The 20,623-nt window shown below is 43.3% G+C and overlaps 1 protein-coding gene across 1 annotated transcript in view; it reads left to right on the top strand.

Annotated features, from left to right (window-relative positions):
- PCDH15 (protocadherin related 15) overlaps window positions 1-20,623 on the top strand; it is a 2,320,333-nt gene that overhangs the window by 276,319 nt on the left and 2,023,391 nt on the right. The window lies entirely within an intron of this gene.

Below are 20,623 nucleotides of genomic sequence, written 5' to 3'. Positions count from 1 at the left end.
ATCCATCTCGATAGTAGAAGGGGAAAAGATGAACCCCAAAAATGAAACTTTCTGCACACCGAAGAGACACTTTGATCCCTTCACGAACAAGGAATTAGCACGCAGTACCTGGAAAACCATTCTGACTTGCTTCACATGAGACTCCCAATCATCTGAGAAGATCAAAATGTCATCCAAGTAAACAATCAAGAATTTATCCAGATACTCACGGAAAATGTCATGCATAAAAGACTGAAAAACAGATGGAGCATTGGCAAGTCCGAACGGCATCACCAGATACTCAAAATGACCCTCGGGCGTATTAAATGCCGTTTTCCATTCATCTCCCTGCCTGATTCTCACCAGATTATACGCACCACGAAGATCAATCTTAGTAAACCAACTAGCCCCCTTAATCCGAGCAAACAAGTCAGAAATCAATGGCAAGGGATACTGAAACTTAACAGTGATCTTATTAAGAAGGCGGTAATCAATACACGGTCTTAGCGAACCATCCTTCTTGGCTACAAAAAAGAACCCTGCTCCCAATGGTGACGACGATGGGCGAATATGTCCCTTCTCCAGGGACTCCTTCACATAACTGCGCATAGCGGTGTGTTCAGGTACGGACAAATTAAATAAACGACCCTTAGGGAATTTACTACCAGGAATCAAATCGATAGCACAATCACAATTCCTATGCGGAGGTAGGGCATCAGACTTGGACTCTTCAAATACATCCTGAAAGTCCGACAAGAACTCTGGGATGTCAGAAGGAATGGATGACGAAATAGACAAAAATGGAACATCACCATGTACTCCCTGACAACCCCAGCTGGTTACCGACATAGAGTTCCAATCCAATACTGGATTATGGGTTTGTAGCCATGGCAACCCCAACACGACCACATCATGCAAATTATGCAGTACCAAAAAGCGAATAACTTCCTGATGTGCAGGAGCCATGCACATGGTCAGCTGGGCCCAGTACTGAGGCTTATTCTTGGCCAAAGGTGTAGCATCAATTCCTCTCAACGGAATAGGACACCGCAAAGGCTCCAAGAAAAATCCACAACGTTTAGCATAATCCAAATCCATCAGATTCAGGGCAGCGCCTGAATCCACAAACGCCATGACAGAATATGATGACAAAGAGCACATTAAGGTAATGGACAAAAGGAATTTGGACTGTACAGTACCAATAACGGCAGAGCTATCGAACCGCCTAGTGCGTTTAGGACAATTAGAAATAGCATGAGTAGAATCACCACAATAGAAACACAGTCTGTTCAGACGTCTGTGTTCGTGCCGTTCTACTTTAGTCATAGTCCTGTCGCACTGCATAGGCTCAGGCTTACTCTCAGACAATACCGCCAGATGGTGCACAGATTTACGCTCGCGCAAGCGACGACCGATCTGAATGGCCAAGGATATAGACTCATTCAAACCAGCAGGCATAGGAAATCCCACCATTACATCCTTAAGAGCTTCAGAGAGACCCTTTCTGAACAAAGCCGCTAGTGCAGATTCATTCCACAGAGTGAGTACTGACCATTTCCTAAATTTCTGACAATATACTTCTACATCATCCTGACCCTGGCATAAAGCCAGCAGATTTTTCTCAGCTTGATCCACTGAATTAGGCTCATCGTAAAGCAATCCCAGCGCCTGGAAAAATGCATCAACATTACTCAATGCAGAATCTCCTGGTGCAAGAGAAAACGCCCAGTCCTGTGGGTCGCCGCGCAAAAAAGAAATAATAATCAAAACCTGTTGAATAGGATTACCAGAAGAATGAGGTTTCAAGGCCAAAAATAGCTTACAATTATTTCTGAAGCTCAGGAACTTAGTTCTGTCACCAAAAAACAAATCAGGAATCGGAATTCTTGGTTCTAGCATCGATTTCTGATCAATAGTATCTTGAATCTTTTGTACATTTACAACGAGATTATCCATTGAGGAGCACAGAGCCTGAATATCCATGTCCACAGCTGTGTCCTGAAGCACTCTAATGTCTAGGGGAAAAAAAAGACTGAAGACAGAGCTAAGAAAAAAAAATGATGTCAGGATTTCTTTTTTCCCTCTATTGGAAATCATTGGTTGGCTCCTTGTACTGTTATGGCTGGCAATCAGGCAACACAGCGTGCAGTAATCAGCGCACATACAGAGATCTGGCAATAACCAAAAACAATAGGACGAGCTCTGAGACGTGGAATCTCTGTAGACTGCAGTACCTGATCTATCCTCACACAACTGAAAGCAGCAGTGGATTGCGCCTATCAACTACCTATGCAACTCGGCACTGCCTGAGGAGCTGACTAGCCTGAAGATAGAAATACAAGCCTGACTTACCTCAGAGAAATACCCCAAAGGAATAGGCAGCCCCCCACATATAATGACTGTTAGCAAGATGAAAAGACAAACGTAGGAATGAAATAGATTCAGCAAAGTGAGGCCCGATATTCTAGACAGAGCGAGGATAGCAAAGAGAACTATGCAGTCTACAAAAAACCCTAAAACGAAAACCACGCAAAGGGGCAAAAAGACCCACCGTGCCGAACTAACAGCACGGCGGTGCACCCCTTTGCTTCTCAGAGCTTCCAGCAAAAGTTAATAGCAAGCTGGACAGAAAAAACAGAAAACAAACTAGAAGCACTTATCTAGCAGAGCAGCAGGCCCAAGGAAAGATGCAGTAGCTCAGATCCAACACTGGAACATTGACAAGGAGCAAGGAAGACAGACTCAGGTGGAGCTAAATAGCAAGGCAGCCAACGAGCTCACCAAAACACCTGAGGGAGGAAGCCCAGAGACTGCAATACCACTTGTGACCACAGAAGTGAACTCAGCCACAGAATTCACAACAGTGTGCCATCTCTCTCTCTCTCCCCAATTGTGGGCCATAGAAAGCCTATTAATTTTTTTGCTTGATTTGGGTTCCAAAATCTACCAAAAAAAATCACTAAATCAATCAGTGGGAGATTAATATTGGCCTCTGGGCTTGTGTGCCACTCCTGACTCCTGTGTGCGTCATCTGTCACTCAGTGGGCCCTAGAAAGCCTATTTTTTGTTTTATTTGTTTTCTAAATTCTCCCTGAAACAATCATTTTATTTTCTTTGGTTTCTAAATTATTCCTGAAAAAAATCATTTTTTTTGTATTTTTTTTTTCTCTCAAGTCTCCCTGAAAAAAAAAAAAAAAAAAAAAATCTGTGGGAGATTCATATTGCCCCTTCTGCTTGTGTGCCAGTCTTGACTCCTGGGTGTGCCATCTCTCTCTCTCTCCCCAATTGTGGGCCATAGAAAGCCTATTAATTTTTTTGCTTGATTTGGGTTCCAAAATCTACCAAAAAAAATCACTAAATCAATCAGTGGGAGATTAATATTGGCCTCTGGGCTTGTGTGCCACTCCTGACTCCTGTGTGCGTCATCTGTCACTCAGTGGGCCCTAGAAAGCCTATTTTTTGTTTTATTTGTTTTCTAAATTCTCCCTGAAACAATCATTTTATTTTCTTTGGTTTCTAAATTATTCCTGAAAAAAATCATTTTTTTTGTATTTTTTTTTCTCTCAAGTCTCCCTGAAAAAAAAAAAAAAAAATCTGTGGGAGATTCATATTGCCCCTTCTGCTTGTGTGCCAGTCTTGACTCCTGGGTGTGCCATCTCTCTCTCTCTCTCCCCAATTGTGGGCCATAGAAAGCCTATTAATGTTTTTGCTTGATTTGGGTTCCAAAATCTACCAAAAAAAATCACTAAATCAATCAGTGGGAGATTAATATTGGCCTCTGGGCTTGTGTGCCACTCCTGACTCCTGTGTGCGTCATCTGTCACTCAGTGGGCCCTAGAAAGCCTATTTTTTGTTTTATTTGTTTTCTAAATTCTCCCTGAAACAATCATTTTATTTTCTTTGGTTTCTAAATTATTCCTGAAAAAAATCATTTTTTTTGTATTTTTTTTTCTCTCAAGTCTCCCTGAAAAAAAAAAAAAAAAAAAAAAAATCTGTGGGAGATTCATATTGCCCCTTCTGCTTGTGTGCCAGTCTTGACTCCTGGGTGTGCCATCTCTCTCTCTCTCTCCCCAATTGTGGGCCATAGAAAGCCTATTAATTTTTTTGCTTGATTTGGGTTCCAAAATCTACCAAAAAAAATAACTAAATCAATCGGTGGGAGATTAATATTGGCCTCTGGGCTTGTGTGCCACTCCTGACTCCTGTGTGCGTCCTCTCTCACTCAGTGGGCCCTACAAAGTCTTTTTTTTTTTTTTTTTTTCCTAAATTCTCCCTGAAACAATCATTTCATTTTATTTGTTTTATAAATTCTTCTGTAAAAAATAATTTTTTTTTAATTTTTTTTTTTTCTGAAGTCTCCCTTTTAAAAAAAACAAACACAAATCAGTGGGAGATAAATATTTACATTTGCGCTTCAGTGACAGTCCTGCGTGTGTGCCATCTCATTTGTTGCCAACAACAACAGAGTGTGTAACATTGTGGCTGATTTTCGTTGTGGTCTCACCCACCTGTAAAGGGGTAGCTAAATCATACTGAAGTTATAGCTCACCGTGTAAGTTGTGTGACAGCAACAAATACCGTTCGTTTGGTTACGTTTTTAAAACAATGAGGAAGTCTGGTGGAAGAGGTCGTGGCCGGGGGCGTTCATTGTCAGCTGGTAATGAGGGTAGTGGTAGTGGTGGAGCATCAGCTGGTCGTGGGAAAAAAAATATTGCACCTAAGTCTGGAGCTGTGGAGCCAGGTTCGTCGTCTGGCTACACAAGGCCTCGAACGCTCCCTTTTCTGGGAGTAGGAAAACCGCTTTTAAAGCCGGAGCAGCAAGAGCAAGTTTTGGCTTATCTTGCTGACTCAGCCTCTAGCTCTTTTGCCTCCTCTCGTGAAACTGGTAAATGTCAAAGCAGCGCGTCGTTAGTGGATGTTCACGGTCAGGGACAAGTCGCTTCCTTGTCCTCTTCAGCAAAAACAACAACAGAGAAGAATGCAGCAGGCGACACAACGGGTTACTCCATGGAGCTCTTTACACATACCGTCCCTGGCTTAGAAAGTGAAGCAGTTAACAGTCCATGCCCATTACAAGTTGAATCTGACATGGAGTGCACTGATGCACAGCCACAGCCAGACTACTATCCTGGTCCTTTGACTCAGACCACAACATTGCCATCACAGGGTGCTGATCAAGAATCAGACCCTGATGAGACTATGTTGCCCCATCACGAACGCTATACCACCGACCGACACGGTGACACAGACGAAGTTGCACACGAGCTACAAGAAGAGGTAATAGATGACCCAGTTCTTGACCCCGATTGGCAGCCATTGGGGGAACAGGGTGCAGGCGGCAGCAGTTCTGAAGCGGAGGAGGAGGGGCCGCAGCAGGCATCAACATCGCAACAGGTTCCATCTGCCGGGCCCGTATCTTGCCCAAAACGCGTGGCAAAGCTAAAACCTGTTGGAGGACAGCGTGGCCATCCGGTTAAAGCTCAGTCTGCAATGCCTGAAAAGGTATCCGATGCTAGAAAGAGTGCAGTCTGGCATTTTTTTAAACAACATCCAATTGATCAGCGCAAAGTCATCTGTCAAAAATGTTCAACTACCTTAAGCAGAGGACAGAATCTGAAAAGTCTCAATACAAGTTGCATGCATAGACATTTAACCACCATGCATTTGCAAGCCTGGACTAACTACCAAACGTCCCTTAAGGTTGTAGCACCCTCGGCCAATGAAGCTAGTCAGCAACGCAACATCCCTTCCGGCAGTGTAGGGCCACCATTTTCCGCACCACCTGCAGTATCTGTGCAGGTTTCTTTGCCAGGCCAAAGCCGTCAGGGTCAGGGAATCACCAGTTTTGTAGTAGGAAACACTGCATCTAGGGCACCGGTGGCAACAATACCATCTCCCACCGTCTCTCAGTCTGCCATGTCCACCGGCACCCCCGCTAGTTCCACGATCTCCAGCTCTCCAGTCCAGCTCACCCTACATGAGACTATGGTTAGAAAAAGGAAGTACTTAGCCTCGCATCCGCGTACACAGGGTTTGAACGCACACATAGCTAGACTAATCTCGTTAGAGATGATGCCCTACCGGTTAGTTGAAAGCGAAGCTTTCAAAGCCCTGATGGACTACGCTGTACCACGCTACGAGCTACCCAGTCGACACTTTTTTCCAGAAAAGCCATCCCAGCCCTCCACCAGCATGTTAAAGAGCGCATCGTCCATGCACTCAGGCAATCTGTGAGCACAAAGGTGCACCTGACAACAGATGCATGGACCAGTAGGCATGGCCAGGGACGTTACGTGTCCATCACGGCACACTGGGTAAATGTGGTGGATGCAGGGTCCACAGGGGACAGCAAGTTTGGGACAGTTCTGCCTAGCCCACGGTCTAGGAAACAATTGGCTGTAGCCGTTCGCACCCCCTCCTCCTCCTCTTCGTCCTCCTGCAGAAGCGAGAGCTCGTCCACAGACCGCAGTCGCACAACCACTCCATCCGCAGCTGCCACTGTTGCACACCAGGTCTCCCATTATGGGGCAGCTACTGGCAAACGTCAGCAGGCTGTATTGGCTATGAAGTGTTTGGGCGACAACAGACACACCGCGGAAGTTCTGTCCGAGTTCTTGCAGAAAGAAACGCAGTCGTGGCTGGGCACTGTAGATCTTGAGGCAGGCAAGGTAGTGAGTGATAACGGAAGGAATTTCATGGCTGCCATCTCCCTTTCCCAACTGAAACACATTCCTTGCCTGGCTCACACCTTAAACCTGGTGGTGCAGTGCTTCCTGAAAAGTTATCCGGGGTTATCCGACCTGCTCCTCAAAGTGCGTGGACTTTGCTCACATATCCGCCGTTCGCCCGTACATTCCAGCCGTATGCAGATCTATCAGCGTTCTTTGAACCTTCCCCAGCATCGCCTAATCATAGACGTTGCAACAAGGTGGAACTCAACACTGCACATGCTTCAGAGACTGTGTGAACAGAGGCGTGCTGTTATGTTTTTGTGGGAGGATACACATACACGGGCAGGCAGTAGGATGGCAGACATGGAGTTGTCAGGTGTGCAGTGGTCGAAGATTCAAGACATGTGTCAAGTCCTTCAGTGTTTTGAGGAATGCACACGGCTGGTTAGTGCAGACAACGCCATAATAAGCATGAGCATCCCCCTAATGCGTCTGCTGATGCAAAGTTTGACGCACATAAAGGATCAGGCGTCTGCAGCTGAGGAAGAGGAAAGCCTTGATGACAGTCAGCCATTGTCTGGCCAGGGCAGTGTACAGGACGAGGTAGCGGGCGAAGAGGAGGAGGAGGACGAGGAGGATGATGGGGATGATTATATTTTTAATGAGGAAGCTTTTCCGGGGCCACTGGAAATTGGTGGCGCGGCAAGGCCGGGTTCTGGTTTTTTGAGGGACACAAGTGACGTGGATTTGCCTGAAACTGCCCCTCAACCAAGCACAACCGCAGATTTGAGAACTGGAACTTTGGCCCACATGGCGGATTATGCCTTACGTATCCTCAAAAGGGACACACGCATAACTAAAATGATGAATGATGACGATTACTGGTTGGCCTGCCTCCTTGATCCTCGCTATAAAGGCAAATTGCAAAATATAATGCCACATGAGAACTTGGAACTAATATTAGCAACCAAATAATCAACTCTTGTTGACCGTTTGCTTCTGGCATTCCCTGCACACAGCGCCCGTGATCGTTCTCACACGAGCTGCAGGGGCCAGCAGACCAGAGGAGTTAGAGGGGCAGAAATCAGAAGTGGCGTTGGCCAGAGGGGTTTTCTGACCAGGTTGTGGAGTGATTTTGCTATGACCGCAGACAGGACAGGTACTGCAGCATCAATTCAAAGTGACAGGAGACAACATTTGTCCAGTATGGTTACAAACTATTTTTCATCCCTTATCGATGTTCTCCCTCAACCGTCATTCCCATTTGATTACTGGGCATCAAAATTAGACACCTGGCCAGAATTGGCAGAATATGCATTGCAGGAGCTTGCTTGCCCGGCAGCTAGTGTCCTATCAGAAAGAGTATTCAGTGCTGCAGGTTCAATACTAACAGAAAAAAGGACTCGTCTGGCTACCCAAAATGTAGATGATCTAACCTTCATTAAAATGAACCACAACTGGATTTCGAAATCTTTTGCCCCACCTTGCCCGGCTGACACCTAGCTTTCCTATGAAAAGGTCTTGCCTGTGGACTATTCTGAATGCCTTTTCCAATCTCGTAATTTTCAGCACCTGATTGTCCAGCATACGACATGTTTACACCTCACTAAATGGCCAATCTCCCCACACGGGGCCGTGGTATCGACACTTGGCGACAGCACCCGTGAGAGTGCAGTTTGTCTGAAGAGGTGGGTGAGCCCGCTTTTGGTCGACGGCACTGCCACTGGGCCCCTCATAGTACAATAAAGTGTCTCTGGCGGTGGTGGTGCGCACCCAACGTCAGACACACCGTTGTAATATGAGGGGCCCTGGGCCTGTACCGCCGGCCACAAGACAGTTTCCCCCCACCCCAGCTCAAACAGTGCTCTACCACTTGCAAAATTATCTCACAGCTCCACCAATGTTTAGTCTATGCGCTGACATCCTTCAATGCCTGCCACTGACAATACCATTGTATTGACATTTTTGTTATGTTAGGCCTTCGATGCCTGTCTGTGGTCACTCCTTCCACTAGGCCTCCACTGACCACACCACTGCTGCCCGTGTACCCCTGGAACCAATTTAAAATTGCCTACAGCCATGTGTTATTATTTTAGGCCTTCGATGCCTGTCTGCGGTCACTCCTTCCACTAGGCCTCTACTGACCACACCACTGCTGCCAGTGTACCCCTGGAACCAATTTAAAATTGCCTACAGCCAGCCCAATTTTTTTATTTTAGGCCTTCGATGCCTGTCTGCGGTCCATTCTTTCAACTACTACTACACTGACCAGGTCACTGCTGCCCGTGTACCCCTGGAACCAATTTAAAATTGCCTACAGCCATGTGTTATTATTTTAGGCCTTCGATGCCTGTCTGCGGTCACTCCTTCCACTAGGCCTCCACTGACCACACCACTGCTGCCCGTGTACCCCTGGAACCAATTTAAAATTGCCTACAGCCATGTGTTATTATTTTAGGCCTTCGATGCCTGTCTGCGGTCACTCCTTCCACTAGGCCTCCACTGACCACACCACTGCTGCCCGTGTACCCCTGGAACCAATTTAAAATTGCCTACAGCCATGTGTTATTATTTTAGGCCTTCGATGCCTGTCTGCGGTCACTCCTTCCACTAGGCCTCCACTGACCACACCACTGCTGCCCGTGTACCCCTGGAACCAATTTAAAATTGCCTACAGCCATGTGTTATTATTTTAGGCCTTCGATGCCTGTCTGCGGTCACTCCTTCCACTAGGCCTCCACTGACCACACCACTGCTGCCCGTGTACCCCTGGAACCAATTTAAAATTGCCTACAGCCATGTGTTATTATTTTAGGCCTTCGATGCCTGTCTGCGGTCACTCCTTCCACTAGGCCTCCACTGACCACACCACTGCTGCCCGTGTACCCCTGGAACCAATTTAAAATTGCCTACAGCCATGTGTTATTATTTTAGGCCTTCGATGCCTGTCTGCGGTCACTCCTTCCACTAGGCCTCCACTGACCACACCACTGCTGCCCGTGTACCCCTGGAACCAATTTAAAATTGCCTACAGCCATGTGTTATTATTTTAGGCCTTCGATGCCTGTCTGCGGTCACTCCTTCCACTAGGCCTCCACTGACCACACCACTGCTGCCCGTGTACCCCTGGAACCAATTTAAAATTGCCTACAGCCAGCCCAATTTTTTTATTTTAGGCCTTCGATGCCTGTCTGCGGTCCATTCTTTCAACTACTACTACACTGACCAGGGCACTGCTGCCCGTGTACCCCTGGAACCAACATCAGAAAATATAAAAATAAGTATTTTGCTTACAAAAAAGAAAATACTGGAGAGATATCAAATGCAGACATTTTAACATTAAAAACAAACACACAACTAAAATCTGGTACAGTACTAAAAATGGCCACCAGCTACAATTACTTTCTCCTGCAAGTAGTTAACTGAAAGGTTTTTTAAATTGAAAACACAGATATGGCATCCACCGAGTGTTGTCCTGTCGCGTCTTCTTTATATTATTGCCGAGAAGATGCAAAACAATGAAAATAATAAAATCATTAATTACCAAAATAATAGAGAAAGTCAACACCACATTGCAAATAAACATTCATTCCAAATAAAGAAGCAGGGCGCGTCCGAGGGTGAGTATATACCTAATAAGAATATAATCACCCTCGGACGCGCAATGCTTATTTCCAACAGCCTTCCTTCCTAAGAATCAGCCCTTCCGTGGTGTAGAGAGACGTTGTGTTACACTCCAAGGTGTTCCCCAGGTTGCCTTTCCTGAGCTTCGATCTTCCGGCTCTCGTTTAGTAGTTGTTGGAAACTACGCTGCATTAGGCCTTCAAATTGGGTATGGGGTGTAGAGAGATGGTGTGTTCCACTCCAAGGTGTTCCCCAGGTTGCCTTCCCTGAGCTTCGATCTTCCGGCTCTCGTTTAGTAGTTCTTGGAAACTACACTGCATTAGGCCTTCAAATTGGGTATGGGGTGTAGAGAGAGGGTGTGTTACACTCCAAGGTGTTCCCCAGGTTGCCTTTCCTGAGCTTCGATCTTCATGCTCTCGTTTAGTAGTTGTCGGAAACTACGCTGCATTAGGCCTACAAATTGGGTATGGGGTGTAGAGAGAGGGTGTGTTACACTCCAAGGTGTTCCCCAGGTTGCCTTTCCTGAGCTTTGATCTTCCGGCTCTCGTTTAGTAGTTCTTGGAAACTACACTGCATTAGGCCTTCAAATTGGGTATGGGGTGTAGAGAGAGAGTGTGTTACACTCCAAGGTGTTCCCCAGGTTGCCTTTCCTGAGCTTCGATCTTCCGGCTCTCGTTTAGTAGTTCTTGGAAACTACACTGCATTAGGCCTACAAATTGGGTATGGGGTGGAGAGAGATGGTGTGTTACACTCCAAGGTGTTCCTCAGGTTTCCTTGCCATTGCTTCGGTCTTCCGACTCTCGTTTAGTAGTTGTAGAAAAGTACACTGCATTAGGCCTACAAAATGGGTATGGGGTGGAGAGAGATGGTGTGTTACACTCCAAGGTGTTCCCCAGGTTGCCTTTCCTGAGCTTCTATCTTCAGGCTCTCATTAAATTGTGGTTAAATGGAACAACTGCATTTGGCGTACTAGTTGGTTTGGGGCCTACTATCGGTGTCTGCCACTCCTTGCTGTTCTCCTGGTTTCCTGTCCTGAAATTCCATTTTCAGGCTCTCGTTAAGTAGTTGTTAATGTTAGACTGCATTTGGCCTACTAGTTGGGTTGGGGCCTACTATCGGTGTCTGCCACTCCTTGCTGTTCTCCTCCACTGAACAAAGCTGTGCCGCCTGTTTACTACGGTTGCCAATTTTGAACTGCATTTCGACTACTTACTGATTTGGCCCTACTCTCTGTGTCAGCCTCTCATTCCAGTTGTCCTCCACTGCAATGCCCCCTGGTTATTCCTGTGTTACCAATTTTGAACTTCATTTAGCCCACTTTATTCTTTGGGCCTATATCTGTGTTTCCACTTCATCGTGCCCATTGCCCAGCCAGTGATAGATGAGTCTGCTGGTACATTGACCCATAACGCAACATTCCCCGTGCATGCTACACAACAACATTGTGACCCTGCTGAAAGTCAGGTTGCTCTTCCCGCATACCATACCACCTTACACGGGGACAAAGAGGAAGGTGCAGATGAAAGTGCAGGTTCCTTCATCAGGTGGGGGGAGGAATACTAGTTGGCGACGTCACTGGCACAGGGCCTCTCATAGTACGCAAAAGTGTTGCTGCCGGTGGGAGGTGCCCCCGCCGTGCAAACACACCGCTGTACTTTGAGGGGCCCTCTGCCAGTGCCAATGCCAACAAGTGGGCCCCCCCTGCTTGCTCAGGATCACAGCACTTGCAAAGTTGAAATACTTACCTCTCCCTGCTCCACTGCCGTGACGTGGTCCAGATTTCCTGGGCCCACTAATTACTTGAACCAGCCCTACCCCACACAACTTTAGCCAAATGACCCCCAATTTCAAATGCCTTCCAATTATTATAAGGTAAATTACGCTTGACAAGCTTCATTAAGAAGAATGGATGGTTTTGACATTAAAATGGGCACTCTAGGTGTTTTCCTGGCCCCCACTCACTGCCGACTATGCTGCCCCATTGACTTGCATTGGGTTTCGTGTTTCGGTCGATCCCGACTTTACGTCATAATCGGCCGATTTCACTCGACCCGACTTTTGAGATAGTCGGGTTTCGCGAAACCCGGCTCGACTCTAAAAAGGTCAAGGTCGCTCAACTCTACTAGTGAGCGCTGGAGGCTCTGAAGAGTGAAAAAAACTAAAGATGAAGGAGAAGACTTAAACCAATTGTAGGAAGCAAACCAGCAGTGGACTGGGTTGTGATCTACTGCACCAGGATAGGCAAGAGGTGAGGGGAGAGTAATATTTTTTTTATTTTTAAATCCCTCAATTCATTATGCTCTGATCTATGTAGAAACCTCAGAGCAAAATAAGAAGCTCTTACCAATGATTTGATTCATGTTTAATATAAATTGATGTAAATTGAATTTGAACACATTCGCACATCTCTAACAATTTTAACAATTCTAAAATAAACATCTCTAAAAATTTACAATTTTGAAGTCCATTAACATTTCTAATTTAGAACTTTAACGTCTTTGAAAATCTTTACTAATAATTAGAGATAAACAAATTTATACAGTATACAAAAAAATAAGCATTTTAGAGAATTTTGATTTTTGTAAATTCTCTTTGTGGGTTAGCTTGCTGGCCACCATTTTGCTAAACCATAGATGGTGGAAAGAAAATGTAATCTCACCTCACAACACACCTGTCCACCCCTTCCTCTTTTGCAGCCTGCCTTTTGGTCCTCAGAGCTGCTTCTTCTTTCCCCTGTTGCATGCTGAATCTCACAGCTTTTGAGACTTCCGGCAGTATCCAGTGTCTAGAAAGTCATCGCAAGTAGTACGTTGTGATGTCATATGGAAAGCAGTGACTTTTGAGGCTTCTTCATGGCCGAAAGTCCTGATTAAACTGGTTGAATATGCAACAGTGGATGACTGGATGATGGACAGGGAGCATCTTCTTTCTGTCAACATATCTCTGGACTATTAACTCTGGGCCTAGACTTCCAGCTGCAATCTGGCTTCAGAGATCACTGCACGTCACGTGTCTGTGAAGTAACAAAGTGCAACACCTATTTACCTTCAAGACCTAGTCATGACCAGAAGTTCTAGCATAGCGTGAAAATGTCAGGTGATGCAGCACACGACTGGAGAAAAAAGAGGCGGCTGAGAGACTTAAACAGCCGGCAGTGAGCAGAGGAAGGCCGTGGAGGGGAGCAATGAGGTGAGTATACTTTTTTTCATAATTTTACATTTTACATTTATTATGCACTTGAATGTGGGGAAAACCCAGAACATAATAACATAACTGAAATTTGCAGAGAATAACTTCATTGTAAATCAAATTTCTTAGGAATATCCGCATGATTTGTCGAACTTGAATTGTTTCAGATCCCTACTTATAGTTCATGTATTTGATGTTCAGATTTGTATGTATAATTTCATGTTTTTGATTCAGCATCCAGAATTATAAATAGCTAGTCTTCTTATATTATTCAGTCATAGAAAAATATACATTGTCCTTTGCTTAAACTGGTGTGTATACATTTTTCATGTCCTTTGTATTTCACACCACACTTCACACTATTGATAGAGCATTTCTGCTTCCAGCTGAACTTTTTGTGCAAGCTACATTTTAATAAATAAATATTTGGTGAGCCTATTTTACATACTGTCATGTCATATTATGTAAAGTGGCCAGCAAGACGTTGTATTGAAATGTCCTTTTAATTCTCTATTTATGACTCATTGTTTGTATATGTTGAGCACTTTAAATCAGCATAATGCTAGGCTGCACTTTTTCATTTGTTCTAACGGGAAAAAAGGTAAATGGAGACATGGTGCTTCTTAAAAGCAACATTGAAAAGTGCAAATATGCAAAAACACTCTTCAGTAAATCATACGGCTGCTTTTATTATCTTGGTTGCATTAGATCAAAGAATTTAATTGCTGATTGGTGGATATTGGTTAGTGTGGAATTACATTCTATCAATAAATAACCGTCTGCATTGTTATTACTATATCAACCAGAAATGAGTATTGGATTATATTAACCTTAAGGTTTTTTTTCACCCTTTAACCTTTTTTTTTTTTTTTTTTTCCTGTTCCTTAGCAACAACTCCCTCCAATGGTTTCCCTGTTATGTAGTCATAAACTGTTTGCTCCTGATTATGCATCATCAGTATTATGATTAATAATGTGTTAATAATTAATAATGCTGTTTCATAAATCAGACATTTAAAGTATATAACTAATAATAATAAGCTTTTTAAAGGACATTTATTCTAAAATAACAAGTTTTATAACTCAGACATTTACAGTATATGTCTACTACTACCACACTACTACTAGTCATAGCACAAATAATCTTTTTTTAAAGGGTAGTAAACTCAAAATGGGTTTTGGAAGGCAGTTTGGAAATCTCCAACTACCACTGACTAGGCTTGAGCGAAACGGATCGGACAAATTCAAAAGTCGCCGACTTTTGGCAAAGTCAGGTTTCATGAAACCCGACCCGATCCTAGTGTGGGATCAGCCATGCGGTCGTCGATCTTCGCGCCAAAGTCGCGTTTCGTATGACGCGCTTGTCGCCATTTTTTCAGCCAATGAAGGAGCGTGGGCAGAGTGATAACATAGGTCTTAGGGGCTTGGACGCCTATCGCCATCTTGTCGCTTGTGCGCTGTAGCGATTTGCAATGTGTAACACCAGCTTTTCTGTTCAGGGATGGAGGAGAGAGAGAAAAAAAAATTACCCATTGACTTTGCATTGGGTTTCGTGTTTCGGTCGATCCCCGACTTTTCGCCATAATCGGCCGATTCCACTCGACTCGACTTTTGAGATAGTCGGGTTTCACGAAACCCAACTCGACCCTAAAATGTAAAAGTCGCTCAACCCTACCACTGACTACTAACTTGGATGCTGGACCAGGGTAGTGAGAATTTATGCACCCATCCCTATTATTTTTCTATCCATGGATAACAGTTAATCAGGCACCTTAGGGCTTGTACACATGACTGTGTTTTCGGTCTGAGTGTGATACAAAAAACATAGGATCGCACTTGGACCATTGTCATGCTATGCGGCTGTGCACAAGTCCAATTTTTTCCTCAGAATGAGATTGTCCGCGTAAAAGGTTTTTTTTCCATGAACAAAGATCATTTTAATCACTAGATCTTGGAGTAATAATAACTTCCACAATTGGATGTATTTAAATAAAATGTTCCTGTGCTGAGATAATATTATAAATGTGCCTCTGCTGTGTAATGGCCGTGTCTGATCGTGCAGGAATATGGTCTGTTCATACCACAGCTCCTGGGCACAGGAGGAAGGAAAAGAGTATACAGACATTACAGCACGGGATCGCAAATAATTATTTCTTTGTGGTAAAACATTTTTTAAAAACAAAGCATTTCCCTGCCTGTCTCACAGAAAGAATCAAACGTGATCCCGTGCTGTCCTGTCTGTTTACTCTCTTTTCCTTCCTCCCCTGCCCAGGAGATGTGGAATAATCAGATTATGTTCCTGTACGGTCAGACACAGCTATTACACAGTACACAGCAGGGGCACATTTATAAGATCATCTCAGCACAGGGACATTGTTTTAAACACTCTCAATTGTGGAAATTATTAATATACCAAGATGTATTGATTAAAATCAACTTTAAAATAACTGTTCATGAGAAAACCCCTTAAATTCCGAGGAAAAAATAGCAGCCTGCCCGAGTTGGATCCAATTACACAATTATGCAAAATTTAGGTTTATGAAAATTGTTTCCAATCCAATGACTGATTATTATATTTTCATATCCCCTGATTTAAAAAAAAAACACTTCTATTTTTAACCGTTACATATTGATTTGCAAAAGAACACTCGTGAAATTGCACACAATCAAGATCAAAGAGAAAAATCTTTTTTTGTGGCCAAAAATGTACACAAAATTATATCTAAAAATGTATTGGACATTCATTCCCTAACTTTATTCAAAATTGATTCTTGCGCCTTTTCTCTTCAAAGCTTCTCTTCATACTTTTTCTCTTGTGGAAGGCCTGCAAATCTTCTCTGTAAAGCATCCAGCAGCAGTCCTCCATCATTTTCAAGTTCCATCTACCTTGGTATTGTTGTTCTTTCTCCTTCATATGCTGATGATATTTTACTCCATGCTCTTTGTGAAGAGCACCAAAATTTTCAGGTTTTCAGTCTAGATGGCAATGTAAAAAATGCAACTTCACATTCATCAGACAACCCAAATTTCTTCACAACATCTTTAAAAGAATCCCAAGCCCTTTTCTCAACAGCTTTCAATTTTGTTTCCATCATGTCATCCCTAATGAGTTTCCGAATATCCCGACCCACAAATACCTTCCTTCAGTTTTGCTTTGGACAGTGCCTAGAGCTTGGTACACAGATACTTAAAATTCTCTCCTTCTTTAGGTAGAGCTTTCACAAACTGCTTCATCAGTCCAAGCTTAATGTGGAGTGGTGGCAGAAGAACTTTAGTGGGATAAATTAAACGTTCTGCAACTGTGTTCCTGAGTCCAGTTTGAAAAAATGTTCTTGTTTGCCAAGTATTTGGTTCCAGTGGTGAGTCTTATCTCAACTGTCCCATTCACACAAAAAACATGGGTACTTTGTGTTCCCTCCTTACTACCCAAAGAGCAAAGAGAGAGATTTCAGATCACCACATATTGGCCAACCTAGATCCTCATAGTTAAGTTTCTTGAGAATAAAGTCTGAATTCTAATAACTTTTCTTTAAGTGTACAGAATGTCCTACAGGCACTGAAGCCTACTTGCTGCCATCGTGTAGTTTTACAGCTTTCAGACTTTCTTTGGCTGACTCATTTATATCGTACTCAATGTTACATTTTTCCATTACCCCAGGAATATTACTGCCTTTTTTCACTGTCTTGAGAATAGTATGAAAGGAATTTCTTTTCTCTGCTTCTGTTTGTTTCCTTTAGTCTAGAGCCTAAAGGATCTGCAGAATATTTAGCAAGGTCCAAGTCCCTGACTAAATTGATTAATACGGACTGTGAAAAAAAGCTATGGTTCATTGAGACTAGCGTGAAAGTCTTTCTAAGAATCCTGCTCTTCTTGTTAAAAATCTTCTGAAGCAGGTGTATATATTCAAGTTTCTCTGAAGATGAAGGAACAGGTATCACTGGGCCGTGAGGTACAGGGCGAATGGCCGATGAGAGGTCCGAGTATATAATTTCCTTCTTATTTTTAAGGTTGAATTCTTCTACATTGCATGTATAAAAGTTGCAGTCAGCATTATGATTTTGCAGTTCCCTTCAGGACTAAATAAAGCTCTTTTTCTTCCCTTTAAACCACTGTCAGATTTCTTCTACACAAACACAACACACTACTTGAGGAGTCCATGTCTTGTCCTGATCACCTATTTTCCACCAAATTACTCATAACACACTTTTGTAAGGAAGTCCATAATGTTCCTTCATTGTTTCATAACTACAAAACAACTTCAAATGTGATAAATGTCTCCCTTGTAAACATGTCGATCACATTGTTACAAACAGAAGCTTAATCTACCACAACCACTAAATACTGAAAGGAATTGTGGTATGCACATCACCACACTCTTATGAACTTTGTCTAAAAGAAAATATGCCTGCCATGCTGTGACAGCACGTGATTAGGGAAAGGGGCCCTGGTCTGTCCTTAGAGCTGGGACCCTAAATATCCCTGCTCCTAATGGTACCTTTAAAGAGGAGGAGGTTTGAGCCACCAGCCTTGCTTTTCTCCTGTTATACACTAAGCTGTCCCCTCCCCCTTCCCCAGGAGGCCTGGGGCTAAAATGCTAGTGTAGAAACATGTAAGACAAACAAGGATAGCAAAAAGCAACTTACATAGGTAGAGAGGTATATACAGAAGGATAGGAATGTACAAACCAAATGTGAATTACCATATTTTGCAGATTATAAGACGCTGTGGATTATAAGACGCACCCCAAATTTTGAGGAGAAAAATAAGAAAAAAATATTTTTTTTATAAAATGGTGGTGCTTCTTATAATCCATGCATGTTATTGCTTACCCGGGGGTGGTGGCTGTGGTAAAGCTGGGTCCCAAGGTCTCTGCTGGAGAAGGCAAGAGTGGAGCGTTGCTGCCAGCTGAAGGCTGGAATGAGGGGGTGTTCGGATGTGTGCCACTGCCGGTGAGATATCATCTCCTGAGATCTTGGTGCCGGAATCTCCATCTGTGCATGCGTTGCCTCCTGGCACTCATTTTCCTGGAGTCCACTGCATAGTAAACCATGTAAGTGAGGGGCTTTCACAAAATGTCAGTTGAGCCCCCACACCATCGAACACTGGCAGCAGCGTGCATCCAAACACCCCCTCATCCCAGGCTGCAGCCACTCTCTACTTTGCCTCCTCCAGCAGTGAGCCTGGGACCCTGCTCCACCACGGCCAGTAAAATATATCCACATTATAAGACGCACCCCCATTTTCCAATCCCAAATTCTGTGGAAAAAAGTGCGTCTTATAATCTGAAAAATACGGTAGATAATCAAGGAAGCATACACCCATATGTAGCGTACAACAATCACTAGCAGCAACAACGAAATCCAACTACAACACAACAGCTCCAGCAAAACAAGAAATACATGTTCACTGGAAAGGATGAGAAGGTCTGGTCAGATTTTATAGAAAGAGAGGAATTGAGCAGGTCAGGAGCAGCTATGAGAAGGAGTTGCATGTTTCTAACGAGCATAGAAAGGGTCGTTAATCTCTTCAGAGCCAAAGGAATCAAAATCCATTTAATATGAGTAACAAAATGCACAGGGTAAATTGAAGATCTGCGACTCACCATACCTAATTATCTTCTAATTCCAGATCTCCCAGGAGGATATGACACACTAGTGACACTGCCCTTGCTCCCCAAAGCAACCAATCAAAATGTAGCTTTCACTTCTTATACTGGTGAGGTAAAATTAAAGCTGTGCTGTGATTGGTTGCTATCGACACCACCACATTGTTATGAACTGGGACTAAAAAATCTCTTTATTACCCATAACAACCACTCACAGTGCAGCTATAATTTATTATACTGCTGAGGTAAAATTAAAGATATGCTATGATTGGAAAAAAATCTTCTTTGCCTACAGGAGCCAATCACAGCACAGTGTCCATTAATTTCTAACCAATTTAATGATAGCAAAATATTCCACCAAAGGTCACACAAAGATGTCAAAGTATGGTGCAAGAAAAGCCTGTGGAGTCAGTGTTTGTGAAAAAAAAACTGTATCTGATGGAATTTTTTTTTATATTTTTACTGAGTTCAGCAAACGACAGTATATAAAAATCATCACTTCCTTTTTGAACAATTTTACCCTTGTAGACCGGTGTTTTCAGATCCCACTTGGACATGAAAGTCAAATAATGAGACTGTGCTCGGATAATGTCTGAGTGCAGTTCGATTTCCAGCAAATTACAAAATGGAGAGGATGGAGAATTTTTGTTTCCATCTCCTCCTCATCTGAAATAATCGGATCACACTATGGTCACACTCTCATCAGAGTTTGATCAGAGTGTGATTTGCATAATTGGCCCGATTCTCTCAGATGAAAGAAAATACTGCCGTCTGCACGTAGCCTTATCCTCTACTGATCCACTCTACAGGATCATTTGAGCATGGTTTTAACCCCTTCATGACCCAGCCTATTTTGACCTTAATGACCTGGCCGTTTTTTGCAATTCTGACCAGTGTCCCTTTATGAGGTAATAACTCAGGAACGCTTCAACGGATCCTAGCGGTTCTGAGATTGTTTTTTCGTGACATATTGGGCTTCATGTTAGTGGTAAATTTAGGTCAATAAATTCTGCGTTTATTTGTGATAAAAACGGAAATTTGGCGAAAATTTTGAAAATTTCGCAATTTTCACATTTTGAATTTTTATTCTGTTAAACCAGAGAGTTATGTGACACAAAATAGTTAATAAATAACATTTCCCACATGTCTACTTTACACCAGCACAATTTTGGAAACAACATTTTTTTTTGCTAGGAAGTTATAAGAGTTAAAATTTGACCAGCGATTTCTCATTTTTACAACGAAATTTACAAAACCATTTTTTTTAGGGACCACCTCACATTTGAAGTCAGTTTGAGGGGTCTATATGGATGAAAATACCCAAAAGTGACACCATTCTAAAAACTGCACCCCTCAAGGTGCTCAAAACCACATTCAAGAAGTTTTTTAACCCTTCAGGTGCTTCACAGCAGCAGAAGCAACATGGAAGGAAAAAATGAACATTTAACTTTTTAGTCACAAAAATTATCTTTTAGCAACATTTTTTTTATTTTCCCAATGGTACAAGGAGAAACTGAACCACGAAAGTTGTTGTCCAATTTGTCCTGAGTACGCT

The sequence above is a fragment of the Ranitomeya imitator genome, chromosome 2 (assembly GCF_032444005.1).
Source record: "Ranitomeya imitator isolate aRanImi1 chromosome 2, aRanImi1.pri, whole genome shotgun sequence".
In the NCBI taxonomy this organism is placed as follows: Eukaryota; Metazoa; Chordata; class Amphibia; order Anura; family Dendrobatidae; genus Ranitomeya; species Ranitomeya imitator.
Note: the sequence above shows the minus strand (reverse complement) of the source record. Positions and strands in the feature narration are given on the sequence as shown.